At 40.2% G+C, this 15,955-nt stretch overlaps 1 non-coding gene across 1 annotated transcript; it reads left to right on the forward strand.

Moving 5' to 3' along the window:
- The first annotated feature begins 15,848 nt into the window (after positions 1 to 15,848).
- LOC131226390 (small nucleolar RNA R71) lies at positions 15,849 to 15,955 on the forward strand. The gene has a single exon (XR_009161778.1). It is a non-coding gene; the product is annotated as a small nucleolar RNA R71 (small nucleolar RNA).

Genomic DNA, 15,955 nt, shown 5'->3' on the forward strand with positions numbered 1-15,955 from the left:
CATCAAAATCAACTTCTCTCCAACTTTTGCAAACTAGATTATAAGATAATATTTCCCCATCATTCATGGAAAACAAAACCTCATTCTCTTGAATAGCCAAGTAACGAATTTTGAATGGCCTTAGAGGTGAGCTTTCCAGAGAAAAGGTCCATTTAATTTGGGTCCATGATAACTCCCCACACTCATCCAGTATCCATACTTTCACCTCTAAACCCTTGAAAGCAAATAGTGACATACTCCCTCTGAACTCAGCTAGAAAAATTGAATCAGTGTCGATGGGCTCCGGAAGCTGAGTAACTCGAAAGTCTTCATTTTCTGCCTTTATATCAATTGAAAGGATGACATTTGAATCGATATACCAATGAAATGCCCCGTTTGCAAATGCGTACAAGTAGGAAATGGGTTTATATGGAATACTACATAAGTGTTTCGATGAAAATGTTTTTGAGGAGTATATGTCACAATCAAAAGCATCAACCATAAATTTTCGAACTATTCGGCACACCACATATTCAGTGGCTTCCCAATTAATGCCAATTCCGATTAGTGGATGACCATCAAAAGGTGGAGTACACTTTGGGAGTGTTATCACTTCCCGGGTAGCAGGATTATAAATATGCACATCATCTCTAGAACGAAAGTCACTATCTAAATTAAATTCCATCAAATAGACCAAGCCGGCAGCTGAATCAACAAAAGTTATTATTTTGAGTGTTGGAAGACTGAAGTCTTTTATCTTTCTCTCACCTTCCACATCATCCTCTAAGAAATACTTTGCGAGATGCTCAATGGGAATAACACCATAAAGATAATTGAGGTTATCAATAAAATGGCTCAGATGCATGTAGATGAAACGACGATCGCATAACAAGGTGTACCAAGATTGGCAAACGCTCTTGAACTTCAAAAGGGACTTTACGGGAAGCCTTGAGAGGATTATTTCGATGATATCATTATCACCTGAGAGAGATGGGAAAAAAGCATCACCCATACTGACGATTATTTCCCAAATTTCTTTTTCCGAGAAAATCCAGCTGACGATTCAAGTTTCTTTTTCTTTTTCTTTTTTTTAATATCAAAATCTCAGTTTCTTTCATTTATCACAACATATTTCTGTATCTTGTCTCTGTTATTTGTAATGCCAATTACAAACCCGTGTTATGAAAGTAACGCAAATGCTAATTACTGACCAGCTAAGCATTTGCATTTTCTAACTAAGAAATGCAGGATACAACATAATAAAATAATTGAAAACACATACAAGGTACTATAGAGACTAAGTACCTCCGATTTGATTGCCAAGGGAGAGATTTATACACTTTTCCGCTGTATCATCCCGGCTGGTGACTGTGCGACCCACCGTTCGCTCAGATTCATAGATCTCGTATTCATTTCCTCCCTTGTAAGTTTTGTCTCCAAAGAAGTGAATTTCATTAAATTCTTGATGTTAAGAGGGTCGCGGACAGTTACATGGCCAAGATGGATCAGAAAAGGCCCGGTCAACGATAGAAGTGATCTGGACCATCAGACCTTGAATCAGGTGTATCTTGCAATTCAGAATGAGTTATTCGACGTAAAATATATGATTATGGGGTAGAACAAGTCGGTGCAGGAAAATCTCTGTGTGCCCACCATGATGCATGTCTTTTATCCACTCCGCATGTCCATTTTGATGGCTCATTTTAGGGCATGAGGGTGAAAACAAGGCAAATCCAAATCTCAGGTGGACCATAGGAAACAATGGCGATTAAATGCAACCTGTCGATTGGGGTCCACCTGAGATTTGGATTCGCCTCCTTACTTTAGGGCTCATGCCCAAAAATGAGCTGTCAAAATGGATGGGACGGAAGGGATGAAAGACATACATCATGGTAGGGCCCACAGAGCTTTTCCAGCATCGACCAACACCGAGGTGGGTATTGGAGGGGTCATTAGAAAATAAGAGTTCCACTTAAAGAAGGTTTGGATGGAATTCGATACATACGTACATGAAAGAAAAAAAGGTATATTCAAAAGAGTTTACAAACTTACATGGGAGGAGGCTCTCGGTATAAGGATGTATGGTATGTGCACCGACTCCAACTTCATCAGAATCAACTTCTCTCCAACTTTTGCAAACCAGATTATAAGATAATATTTCCCCATCATTCATGGAAAACAAAATCTCATTCTCTTGAACAACCAAGTAACGAATTTAGAATGGCCTTAGAGGTGAGCGTTCCATAGAATAGGTCCATTACTTTTGGGTACATGATAACTCTCCACACTCATCCAGTTTCCATACTTTCACCTCTAAAGCCTTGAAAGCAAATAGTGACAAACTCCCTCTCAACTCCGCCAGAAAAATAGAATCAGTGTCAATGTGCTCCGGAAGCTGATTAACTCAAAAATTTTCCTTTTCCTCCTTTATATTAATTGAGAGGATGGAATTTGAATCGATATACCAATGAAATGCCCCGTTTACAAATGCGTACAAGTAGGAAATGATTTTATATTTAATACTACATAAGTGTCTCGATGAAAATGTTTTTGAGGAGTATATGTCACAATCAGAAGCATCGATCATAAATTTTTGAACTATTCGGCACACCATATATTCATTGGCTTCCCAATCAATGCCAATTCCGATTAGTGGAGGGCCATCGAAAGGTGGAGTACACTTTGGGAGTGTTATCGCTTCCCGGGTAGCAGGATTACAAATATGCAAATTATCTCTGGAACAAAAGTCATTATCTAAATTAAAGTCCATCAAACAGACCAAGCCGACAGCTGAATCAATGAAAGTTATTATTTTGAGTGTTGGAAGCCTGAAGTCTATTATGTTTCTCTCACCTTCCATATCATCCTCTAAGAAATACTTTACGAGATGCTCAGTGGGAATAACATGAGAAAGATAATTGAGGTTATTTGTGGAATGACTCAGATGCATGTAGATGAAACGAGGATCACATATCAAGTTGTACCAAGATTGACAAATGCTCTTCAAATTCAAAAGGGACTTTTCAGGAAGCCTTGAGAGGATTATTTCGATGATATCATTATCATCTGAGAGAGATGGAAAAACAGCATCACCCATACTGACGATTATTTCCCAAATTTCTTTTTCTGAGAAAACCCAGCTGACGGTTCAAGTTTTTTTTTTTTTTTTGTTAATATCAAAATCTCAGTTTCTTTCATTTATCACAATATATTTCAATATCTTGTCTCTATTATTTGTAATGCTAGTTACAAAGCCGCGTTATGAAAGTAATGCAAATGCTAATTACTGACCAGCTAAGCATTTGCATTTTCTAACTAAGAAATGAAAGATACAACATAATAAAATAATTGAAAACACATACAAGGTACTACAGAGATTAAGTACCTCCAATTTGATTACCAAGGAAGAGAGTTGTACGCTGTTCCACTGTATCATCCATGCTGGTGACTGTATGACCCACCGTTCGCTCAGATTCATAAATCTCGTAGTCATTTCCTCCCTTGTAAGTTTTATCTCCAAAGAAGTGAATTTCATTAAATTCTTGATGTAGAGAGGGTCGCGGATTGTTACATGGTTAAGATGGATCAGAAAAGGCCCGGTCGACGACAGAAGTGATCCGGACCATTGGACATGAAATCAGGCATATCTCGCAATCTGGAATGAGTTATCGTACGTAAAATATTTGATTTTAGGGTAGAACGAGTCGATGCAGAAAAATCCTTGTGTACCCACCATTATGCATGTATTTTATCCACTCCGCCCATCCATTTCGATGGCTCATTTTAGGGCATGAGCCCGAAAACAAGTCAAATCCAAATCTCGAGTGGACCATAGGAAACAGTGGCGATTAAATGTAACCTGTCAATTAGGGTCCACCTGAGATTTGGATTTGCCTCTTTACTTTAGGGCTCATGCCCGAAAATGAGTTGTAAAAATGGCTGGGATGGAGGGGATGAAAGACATACATCATGGTAAGGCCCATGGAGCTTTTCCAGCATCGACCAACACTGATGTGGGTGATGGAGGGGTCATTAGCAAATAAGATTTCCACTTAAAGAAGGTTTGGATGGAACTCGATACATACGTACATGAAAGAAAAAAAAAAGGTATATTCAAAAGAGTTTATAGACTTACATGGGAGGAGGCTCTCAGTATAAGGATGTATGGTATGTACCCGGACTCCAACTTCATTAGAATCAACTTCTCTCCAACTTTTGCATACCGGATTATAAGATAATATTTCCTCATCATTCATGGAAAATAAAACCTCATTCTCTTAAACAGCCAAGTAACAAATTTTGAATGGCCTTAGAGGTGGGCGTTCTACAGAATAGTTCCATTAAATTTGGGTCCATGATAACTCCCCATACTCATCCAGTATCCATACTTTCACCTCTAAACCCGTGAAAGCAAATAGTGACAGACTCCCTCTCAACTTAGCCAGAAAAATTAAATCAGTGTCGATGGGCTCCGAAAGCTGAGTAACTCGAAAGTTTTCCTTTTCCGCCTTTATATCAATTGAGAGGATGGCATTTGAATCGATATACCAATGAAATGCCCCGTTTGCAAATGCGTACAAGTGGGAAATGGGTTTATATGGAATACTACGTAAGTGTTTCGATGAAAATGTTTTTGAGGAGTATAAGTCACAATCAAAAGCATCAACCATAAATTTTTGAACTATTCGGCACACCACATATTCAGTAGCTTCCCAATCAATGCCAATTTCGATTAGTGGATGGCCATCAAAAGGTGGAGTACACTTTGGGAGTGTTATCGCTTCCCGGGTAAGGGGATTACAAATATGCATATCATCTCTAGAACGAAAGTCACTATCTAAATTAAAATCCATCAAACAGACCAAGCCAGCAACTGAATCAACGAAAGTTATTATTTTGAGTGTTGGAAGACTGAAGTCTATATGTTTCTCTCACCTTTCACATCATCCTCTAAGAAATACTTTGCGAAATGCTCAGTGGGAATAACACCATAAAGATAATTGAGGTTATCTGTGGAAATCCTCAAATGCATGTAGATGAAACGAGGATCACATATAAAGGTGTACCAAGAATGGCAAACGCTCTTCAACTTCAAAAGGGACTTTACGGGAAGCCTTGAGAGGATTATTTCAATGATATCATTATCACTTGAGAGAGATGGGTAAAAAAATCACCCATACTAACGATTATTTCCCAAATTTCTTTTTTTCGAGAAAACTTAGCTGATGATTTAAGTTTTTTATTTTATTTTTAAATATCAAAATCTCAGTTTCTTTCATTTATCACAACATATTTTAGTATCTTGTCTTTGTTATTTGTAATGCCAGTTACAAAGCTGTATTATGAAAGTAACACAAATGCTAATTACTGACCAGCTAAGCATTTGGATTTTCTAACTAAGAAATGTAGGATACAACATAATAAAATAATTGAAAACACATACAAGGTACTACAGAGACTAAGTACCTCCAATTTGATTGCTAAGGGAGAGAGTTGTACATTGTTCCATTGTATCGTCCGGGCCGGTGACTGTGTGACCCACCGTTCACTCAGATTCATAAATCTCATATTCATTTCCTCGTAAGTTTTGTCTCCAAAGAAGTGAATTTCATTAAATTCTTGATGTAGAGAGGGTCGCAGACAGTTACATGTCCAAGATGGATCAGAAAAGGCCCGGTCGACGACAGAAGTGATCTAGACCGTCGGACCTTAAATCAGGTGTATCTCACAATCCAGAATGAGTTATCCGATGTAAAATATATGATTTTAGGGTAGAACGAGTCAGTGCAGCAAAATCCCTGTGTGCCCACGAAGATGTATGTCTTTTATCCACTCCGTCCATCCATTTTAATGGCTCATTTTAGGGCATGAGCCCGAAAACAAGGCAAATCCAAATCTCAGGTGGACCATAGGAAACAGTGGCGATTAAATGCAACCTGTCGATTGGGGTCCACCTGAGATTTGGATTCGCCTCCTTACTTTAGGGCTTATGCAAAAATGAGCTGTCAAAATGGATGGGACGGAAGGGATGAAAGACATACATCATGGTAGGGCCCACAGAGCATTTCCAGCATCGACCAACACCGAGGTGGGTATTGGAGGGGTCATTAGCAAATAGGAATTCCACTTAAAGAAGGTTTGGATGGAATTCGATACATACGTACATGAAAGAAAAAAAGGTATATTCAAAAGAGTTTACAGACTTACATGGGAGGAGGCTCTCGGTATAAGGATGTATGGTATGTGCACCGACTCCAACTTCATCAGAATCAACTTCTCTCCAACTTTTGCAAACCAGATTATAAGATAATATTTTCCCATCATTCATGGAAAACAAAACCTCATTCTCTTAAACAGCCAAGTAACGAATTTTGAATGGCCTTAGAGGTAAGTGTTCCACAGAATAGGTCCATTTAATTTGGGTCCATGATAACTCCCCACACTCATCTAGTATCCATACTTTAACCTCTAAAGCCTTGAAAGAAAATAGTGATAGACTCCCTCAAAACTCAGCTAGAAAAATTGAATCAGTGTCGATGGGCTCCGGAAGCTGAGTAACTTGAAAATTTTCCTTTTCTACCTTTATATCAACTCAGAAAATATGACATTTGAATCAATATACCAATGAAATGCCCATTTGCAAATGCGTACAAGTAGGAAATGAGTTTATATGGAATACTACATAAGTGTCTCGATGAAAATGTTTTTGAGGAGTATATGTCACAATCAAAAGCATCAATCATAAATTTTCGAACTAATCGGCACACCACATACTCATTGGCTTCCTAATCAATGCCAATTCCGAGTAATGGAGGGCCATTGAAAGGTGGAGTACACTTTGGGAGTGTTATCGCTTCCCAGGTAGGAGGATTTGAAATATGCACATCAGCTCTGGAACAAAAGTCACTATCTAAATTAAAATCCATCAAACAGACCAAGCCAACAACTGAATCAATGAAAGTTATTATTTTGAGTGTTGGAAGACTGAAGTCTACACATCATCCACTAAGAAATACTTTACGAGATGCTGAGTGGGATAACACCAGTAAGATAATTGAGGTTATCTGTGGAATGGCTCAGATGCATGTAGATGAAATGAGGATCACATATCAAGTTGTACCAAGATTGACAAATGCTCTTGAACTTCAAAAGGGACTTCACGAAAAGCCTTGAGAGGATTATTTCGATGATCTCATTATCACCTGAGAGAGATGGGAAAACAGCATCACCCATACTACTAATTATTTCCCAAATTTTTTTTTCCGAGAAAACCCAGTTAACGATTCAAGTTTTTTTTTTTTTTTTTATAAATATCTGTTCACTCCCCAAGTATAGGGTTGTGATGTAGTAATAAACTCGATAAGACCGAGGTCGAATCCACAGGGACTAAAACTGGTACGTGATCTGGAACTAACTAGATATAGAACTAGCAAAAAGATGTAATCTAAATCCAATAAAATTTAAGGAATAATTGTGGAATAATTATCTAAAACTTAAGGAATTCAGAGGAAGGGAAACTAGGGATTTAGAGGATCCACTTGTAGAGATCAGGGAGATCTTATGCCTGTTCCAAAAATCATGGAAATGAAACTGAACTTCTTCTGTTATACTTTTAAAGAGATGAACGGTATGTGAATTAGAATGTATTCCATCATCAAACCATGCCCAGGAAACAGAGCAAACAACAGAATTAGACTAATTACCAACCAATCAACAATTCATGAAAGTTAGGAAGGATTCCACCATCCGACCATGCCTAGGAGACTATGGTGAAAAACAGGGCTTCCTGACGTCATAAACATCAAAAGGAGAAAAGGAATACTCAAAGCCATTGCAAACCCATTGTAATTTCAGTCACAACAGACCATTAAAGACTAAGAAAAATATTCCTTTAATAATCAACTAAAAATCACATTCAGTTCATGCATTCACATTAAAAGCATAAAGTAGTCTCCCATCTTGCTACAGGCTTCACCTCTTAGCCCTAGCTAAGAGGTTTAGCCGACCATGATTAGGCTAAAATCCTTAGGGTTCATAAGGAAAGAAAAGAATAACAGCCCAGAAAAAATAAGAAAAAGAGAAAGAAAATAAGGCAAAACTTCCCTTTGCTCTTCCAGTCTTCTCGTTTACCCAAGCCAAGCTCCTCACGTTTCCTGCTAAACTCCACAACTCTCTCACGTTCCAGCCTCCCTCTGATGCCAAAAAAACTCCCCCATCCTCTGTTTCTTCTCTCCTCTTATAGCTGTCCAGCGCCCTGGAGGAGTCAGTTCCGCCCTCCTCTTTACGCAGCAACGGCGGCAACCCTGTTTTCGCAGCAAGTAACGCACAAAAACAAACTGCGTTTGGACTGAAAATCAGGATGTTGATCGTCCCGATTATTGCATCCTCCGTCATGGATAGGGATAAACCTGGCTGGGGCTTCCATTAGACGGTTTGGATCGCTGATATGATCACGTTCTGGGTCACGTAACTCCACGAAAAATTTGGATTTTCCGAACGCGCGTAAACCTTACACAGGTTGCACTGACGTGTTCAGTGGGCCCCATAATGATGTCTTCAGAGAAATCCACTTCATTCATTGGATTCCTGATGAAAAACTAGTCAGGAAGGGTGGGTTTTATTCAAATTCTGCATGGCCCATTGTACCAGATCCATTCACCGTCCATCTTGCTTTTGGATGATCAAAAATGGATCTCCGGGACCTTTTGAAACTCTGCCACCTAAGCATGAGTGATATGGCCCTCGTAGTTCTCATGGACGGTCCAGATCAGTCATTTGGACCATGATGGTGGCCCACAGAGATCGTCCGCAGGCTCTGTTCCTGCGTAAACAGAGAAGAAAGAAAAAAATGAATTTCTTCGGCTGTGCTGCTGGCGGGGGCCATGATTAAATTCAGATGGGAAATCCACACCGTCCAATGAAATCCTGGTGAAAATCCAGTCAGGAATGAGTAGTTTTGGTAGGTTCTTGTGTGGCCCATTGTATAAAGTCAATTCACCGTTCATCTTACTTCTTTTGACGATCCACGTGAATCCACGTGTATGGGTCCAAAATTCCACCTAGGTGAGGGTATTCCCTACCCTAGAAGTACTATGGATGGCTTTGATCATTCAAAGGAGCAAGGGGTGGGCCCCACTGAGTGAAACCGACGGACCCACGTCCGCTCGCTGTGAGAAGTGAGTTTGGAGAAGAAGAGTCGGTCAGCGCTTGCTGACCGACTTTCGGATGTTTGGTGCACACCCAGTACACCTGCATACCTGTATGGGTCCCACAGAGATGTTTGTGAGAAATCCGCTTCGTCTATCCGTTTTGTCAGCTCATTTAAACAGTTGAGACCAAAAATGGAGAATATCCAGATATCAGGTGGGCCCCACTTAAGGATTTAAGGGGCTGATCTATCCGTTTGGCCACTTCCACAGCGTTCCAATGGCTGATTTTTGATTTGTACGGCTTATTTGAGGTCTTCAGGCCATATATGGAGTTTCGAGCTGAACGGATGGTGGGAACCCTGTGATCTTGTATTTTGTACCAATTTCAAGCTACTTGAGCATTAGTTTCTTGATTTTCTTGGATCCCTGGCGTGCAAATATGCCGATCTTGGTCTCCTGGGGTCCATCCCATGCTTTGGTGTCATCAGAGCGTTAAATCTATGCTTTAAGCATCCTTTTTCAGTCCATGCTCGTAAATACACTCTGCATCACAAACACAATTAAATCAGGACATTAAACGGTATCATGCTTGTAAATTCATGTAATAACTGGGTCTGATATGCAATATTTGACCCACAACACAACCCTCAACCAGCATCTTGCTAGTCCCGAGCAAGGTATGCGAAAATTAATTTCAGAAATAAATGGCAATTCCTATAAACCCAAGTGACTTGTGAACAAATAATTGAGATGTGAAAATTCTTACGATTCATGAATGTTAGGCATTATTCTCTCCTAGACTCAAGCACACAATAAATTTCATAATCAAGTTCAAAATATTAGTCCATCAATTAGAACAATTCTAAACATTGAATTCCATGGATGTATAGTCCAATCTCGACTTATCAACATTAAGATTCACCTCTCTATTTAAGGATATCATTGGTAACCAATAAGAGAACTTACGATAACCAGAACTTGCCTCACACCTTATAGTTTTATTCTTTTAATTTTTGACTTTTTTTTTAATTAGAAGTAACACCAAGAAGAGGGATTAAATCCTCACCTATAGGGGGCAAACCTATGGTAAAGACTATACACCCAACTCTTTCTCAAATATCATCCATGGGGAATCGAATCCTCACCTATAGGGAGCAAACCTATGGTAAAGACTGTTTGCCTAATCCATTCAATTTCCCAAGTTGGTTCCTTTCATGTTTAGTGATTACCAAGTTAATCCTTCAATATCGAACTGAAACCTTAATATGCAAACGAGATGTGTCATGCGAATTCATGACTCAATCAACGTCTACAACTTCTAATAATGGATTAACAATTCAAACTTAGCTGTGAAATTTAACAGATGACTGAATCTAAGAGTCGTAAATTACCAACATCATGTATTTTGCAATTCCCCGTGTCCTAGATGGCCATCAAAATCACTTTGAATTCATACGAAATTCCAGAAAAAATTAAAATTTTCACAATTTTCGCTCAAGATTAAGAAAACACTGATTAGGAAACCTAATCTCCCACCCCCAACCTAAGATCTACATTGTCCTCAATGTAAAAGAAATAGGCATGCACTGCACATGGGACAATGAAAATATAACAGGAGTGATGGAAAGATAGTACCCGGACGAAAGAATCAAGAGGCTATCCAAAGATATCTACGTAAGAGCGGGTTAGCATAAGAGAGAAACTAACAAAAATAAAAATAACAAAAATGAAATCCTACCTACACCACTTTCGCAGGTACTCTCGATTGCATTTAGCATATGCAACAAACCTTTAAACCCCTAGGTTACCCCTAGTGGACGAGTTGTAGTCTCGTGAGGGTTTACAGTAATGTTACCCACAAACATTGAACTAACTAACGAAATGAAATAAAGAGCTGGGTTGCCTCCCAGGAGCGCTAAGTTTACCGTCTTCAGCCAGACAAATAAAGCAACTACCCTAGTCCTATGAAAGCGATAAACCTACCTATACCTCCATCAGACTAGGAGATCAATCCTGGTAAACAAGATCAGTCAAAGGTATGGACATGTCCTCTGAATCAAATTTCTTGACAAATGGTTTCAATCGATGTCCATTGACTTTAAACTCCTTGCCATTGTCGGGATCTCTAATTTCAATGGCCCCATAAGAAAAAATAGTAACAACAATGTAAGGGCCGGTCCAACGAGATCGAAGCTTACCCGGAAAGAGATGTAATTGAGAATTGTACAAAAGGACCTTTTGACCAGGCGTGAATGATTTTCGCACAATGTTTTGGTCATGAAATGCTTTCATCTTGTCCTTGTAAATTCTCGAATTATCATACACATCATTCCGGATTTCCTCAAGTTCATTTAATTGAAGTTTGCGTAGCGAGCCAGCGTTGTCCAGATTGAAATTAAGATTTTTGATTGCCTAGTACGCTTTATGTTCCAGCTCCACAGGCAAGTGACAAGCTTTCTCATAGACAAGTCTAAAGGGAGACATTCCAATAGGGATTTTAAAGGCAGTACGGTATGCCCATAAGGCATCGGTCAATCGGATTGACCAATCCTTACGGTCAGGGTTAACCGTTTTCTCCAAAATGTGTTTAATTTCCCTATTAGAAATCTCAGCTTGCCCACTTGTCTGTGGGTGGTACGGGGTGCTCACCTTATGAGAGATACCGTATTTCTTCATTAAGCTCTCGAATGGTCTATTACAAAAGTGTGAGCCCCTATCACTAATGATGGCTCGAGGCGTTCCGAATCGAGAAAGGATGTTTTCTTTTAGGAATTTAATGACCGTGCAATGGTCATTAGTTCGACACGGAATCGCTTCGACCCATTTAGTGACATAATCCACGGCGAGCAAAATGTACAGATTTCCAAACGATTGGGGGAATGGTCCCATGAAATCGATGCCCCAGCAATCAAATGCTTCAATGATAAGGATGGGATTCAAAGGCATCATATTTCGTTGGGACAATGCTCCCAATTTCTGACAACGCTCACAAGCTTTGCAAAACTCATGAGTGTCTCTAAACATAGTGGGCCAGTAAAAGCCACACTGCAGAATCTTGGCCGTAGTCTTTTTAGCAGAAAAGTGACCACCACAGGCTTGTGAGTGACAGAAAGAGATGACGCTCTGATGCTCATCATCTGGTACACATCTCCTTAGGATTTGGTCTGGGCAATATTTAAATAAGTAAGGATCATCCCAGAAAAAGTTACGCACCTCGGTGAAGAATTTCTTCTTATCTTGCGCAGTCCACTGTGTCGGTATGGCACCAGTAGCAAGATAATTGGCAATATCAGCGAACCAAGGTGAATGAGAGATTCTGAACAATTGTTCATCAGGGAACATATCATTGATATGGGTCGCCTCAAGGGAATCAGAGGTATTAAGGCGAGAAAGGTGATCGGCCACTACGTTCTCTACTCTCTTTTTGTCTTTAATTTCCAAATCAAATTCTTGGAGTAGAAGGATCCATCGTATCAAACGAGGCTTAGAATCATTCTTAGAAAGAAGATACTTAAGTGCCGCATGATCTATGTAGATAATGATCTTGGATCCGATCAAGTAGGACCTAAATTTGTCCAAGGCGAACACTACAGCTAAGAGTTCCTCTTCCGTAGTCGAGTAGTTCACTTGGGCAGGATTTAGAGTCCTACTCGCATAATGAATGACGTAGGGCCTCTTATCTTTTCTCTGGCCTAGGACCGCCCCAAGAGCATAATCAGAAGCGTCGCACATAAGCTCAAAAGGAAGGCTCCAGTCGGGTGGCTGCATGATAGGTGCAGTGGTTAACGTGCCCTTAAGCTTGGTGAAAGCTTCCTGGCATTGATCAGTCCACTCGTACGGAGCATTCTTTTGAAGAAGAGTGCATAAAGTACGAGAGAGGAGACTAAAGTCTTTTATGAATCGCCTGTAAAATCCTGCGTATCCTAAGAAGGATCGCACGTCTCTGATGTTCTTGGGTAGAGGTAGGTTAGAGATAAGATCGATTTTTGCCTTATCTACCTCGATTCCCTTGGAAGAGATGATATGCCCAAGGACAATTCCCTTCTGAACTATGAAATGACACTTCTCCCAATTAAGTACCAAGTTCTTTTCTTCACATCTTTTCAGCACACATTTAAGACTTTCCAAGCACTTGCTGAAAGATGGACCATAAACAGAGAAATCATCCATGAAGACCTCTAGATATTGCCCCACCATATCAGAAAAGATACTAAGCATACATCGTTGAAAGGTGGCAGGGGCATTACATAGTCCGAATGGCATCCTTCGATAAGCAAAGGTGTCGTAGGGACATGTAAATGTGGTCTTTTCCTGGTCTTCAGGGGCTATCTCTATCTGGTTGTAGCCCGAATACCCATCAAGGAAACTGTAATAGGAATGACCGGCTAACCTTTCCAGGATCTGATCAATGAATGGTAAAGGAAAGTGGTCTTTCCTCGTGACGGTATTCAACTTCCTGTAGTCAATGCACATTCTCCAACCAGTAGTGACTCTAGTTGGCACGAGTTCATTATTGGCATTGGCTACGATGGTGATTCCGAACTTCTTAGGGACCACTTGAGTTGGACTCACCCATTGACTATCGGATATAGGGTATATGATACCCACGTCTAATAGTTTAAGAACCTCGGCCTTAACCACTTCCTTCATGTTTGGATTTAATCTACGTTGTGGTTGCAGAGCAGTTCTTGCATTATCCTCAAGATATATGCGGTGAGTACAAATCGAGGGATCGATTCCCTTGAGATCCGCTATCGTCCATCCCAGGGCTCCTTTGTGCTCAATGAGAGTAGATATGAGCATACTCTCCTGTTCTTTCTCCAGGTGGGCAGAGATCACCACCGGGTATGTCTCATCTTGACCTAAATAGGCATATTTCAAATCAGATTGCAAAGGTTTTAGGTCAAGCTTCGGTGGCTTGAGGTTAGATGGTAGAGGCACTACATCGGTTTGTGGCAATTCTTCAAATTGTGGCCTCCACCGGTTAACTTCAAGTACCGGTGCAGTATCAAGCAAGGCACACGTCTCCCTAATCATGTCATCATCAAAATCATGGGAGTGGGCCAGGCACGTCTCCAGATGGTCGGAGGATAAGGTCAGCGGTGTCGTATCTTCCACGAAAGAGTCAATCATATTAATGTCATGGAAATCGTCATCATCCTCTGAGTTGCTGCCGTTATTGAAAAAAATGTTTGACTTCAATGTCAAATTTTCAAAAGACATAGTCATTACACCATTCCTGCAATTGATAATTGCATTTGACGTGGCAAGGAATGGGCGACCAAGAATGACGGGAATCTGAGTGCTCATGTTATTGATGGGTTCGGTGTCCAGGATGATAAAATCTACAGGGTAGTAAAATCTATCGACTTGGACTAACACATCCTCAATTATCCCTCTTGGTACACGAACAGAGCGATCAGCAAGTTGTAGTGTGGTTAGGGTGGGTTTTAATTCACCTAAACCTAACTGTTTGTATACCGAGTAAGGAATCAGATTGATGCTCGCTCCTAAGTCAAGAAGTGCGTGATCAATTCGATGGTTCCCGATTACACATGATATGGTTGGGCTACTGGGATCCTTGAATTTCTGCAGCACGTCTTGCTTCAGGATGGCACTCACTTTCTCAGTCAATAAGATTTTCTTTTGAATAATTTTTCGTCTTTTGGTTGTGCATAAGTCTTTCAGAAATTTGGCATATGAAGGAATCTGTTTCACGACATCAAGTAGAAGAATGTTGACTTTCACTTGTTTCAACACCTCTAGGATATCCTGAAAGTTAGAAAGAGGTTTTGGTGAAACCAACCGTTGAGGGAACGGAGCAACTGGCTTCTCTAGAAGTTCCGGTTCTAATTTTTGTGGAGCATCACTAGCTCCATCATTGTTATCCTCTTCTGGTTCTTGAGGTTTTTCGGGTCTAACCGGAAGAGTTTTATCAATGATCTTCCCACTCCTAAGAGTGGTAATGGATTTAGCATGCTCCATCTGATTTGAAGAGCTGGGATCATTAATCTCGTACTGCGGTTTAGGATTGGGGAGAGGTTGTGCAGGAAGCATCCCCTTTTCTATAACCGTCATACGAGAATCTATCTTTTGCATAAAATCTGTAATTCCCCGCATTGCCTGAGCCAGCTCTTGTATGGGATTTTGAACCGGTTCCTCTTGAGGTTTCACTTGATTTGGATTTTGATTGAAGAAACCTGGAGGGGTCGCCGTTTGTCCATTCCTCCAACTAAAGTTTGGATGATTTTTCAGCCAGGATTGTATGTATTGGAGTTAGGTCCAGTAAAAGGTCTTTGATAGTTGTTTACGGTATTGGCTTGTTCATTCAACACTCCTCGAAAGGCAAGTATTGTAAGACAGTTTTTAGTTGTGTGAATGTTGCAATCACAGATGCCGCAAACAATTTCATTGACCTTATCCTTCTTTCCTTCCATGGCCTCAACTTTCCTTATGAGCGTAGTCACTTTACACTTGAGATCATCCTCTTCTTTCAAGAGATATAATCCACCTTTCTCCTTTAATTGAGTCGGCCTAGACGTGGTGTTCGACTTTGGGTAATAGTCCCAAGATTGTGTTTTTTCAGCCAAACTGTCGAGGTAGTCCCATACCTCGTCGACATCTTTATTAATGAACTCTCCATTACACATTGTCTCGACCATTTGGCGCATGGAAGATGTCAGTCCATCATAGAAAAAATTTGTAATGCGTCACATTTCAAATCTGTGTTGTGGGCATGAACTGACCAAATCTTTGAATCTTTCCCAACATTGGAAGAATGTTTCATCTTCCTTTTGGGCAAAGTTCATGATTGCTTTTCTGAGGGT

The sequence above is a fragment of the Magnolia sinica genome, chromosome 14 (assembly GCF_029962835.1).
Source record: "Magnolia sinica isolate HGM2019 chromosome 14, MsV1, whole genome shotgun sequence".
Classification (NCBI taxonomy): Eukaryota; Viridiplantae; Streptophyta; class Magnoliopsida; order Magnoliales; family Magnoliaceae; genus Magnolia; species Magnolia sinica.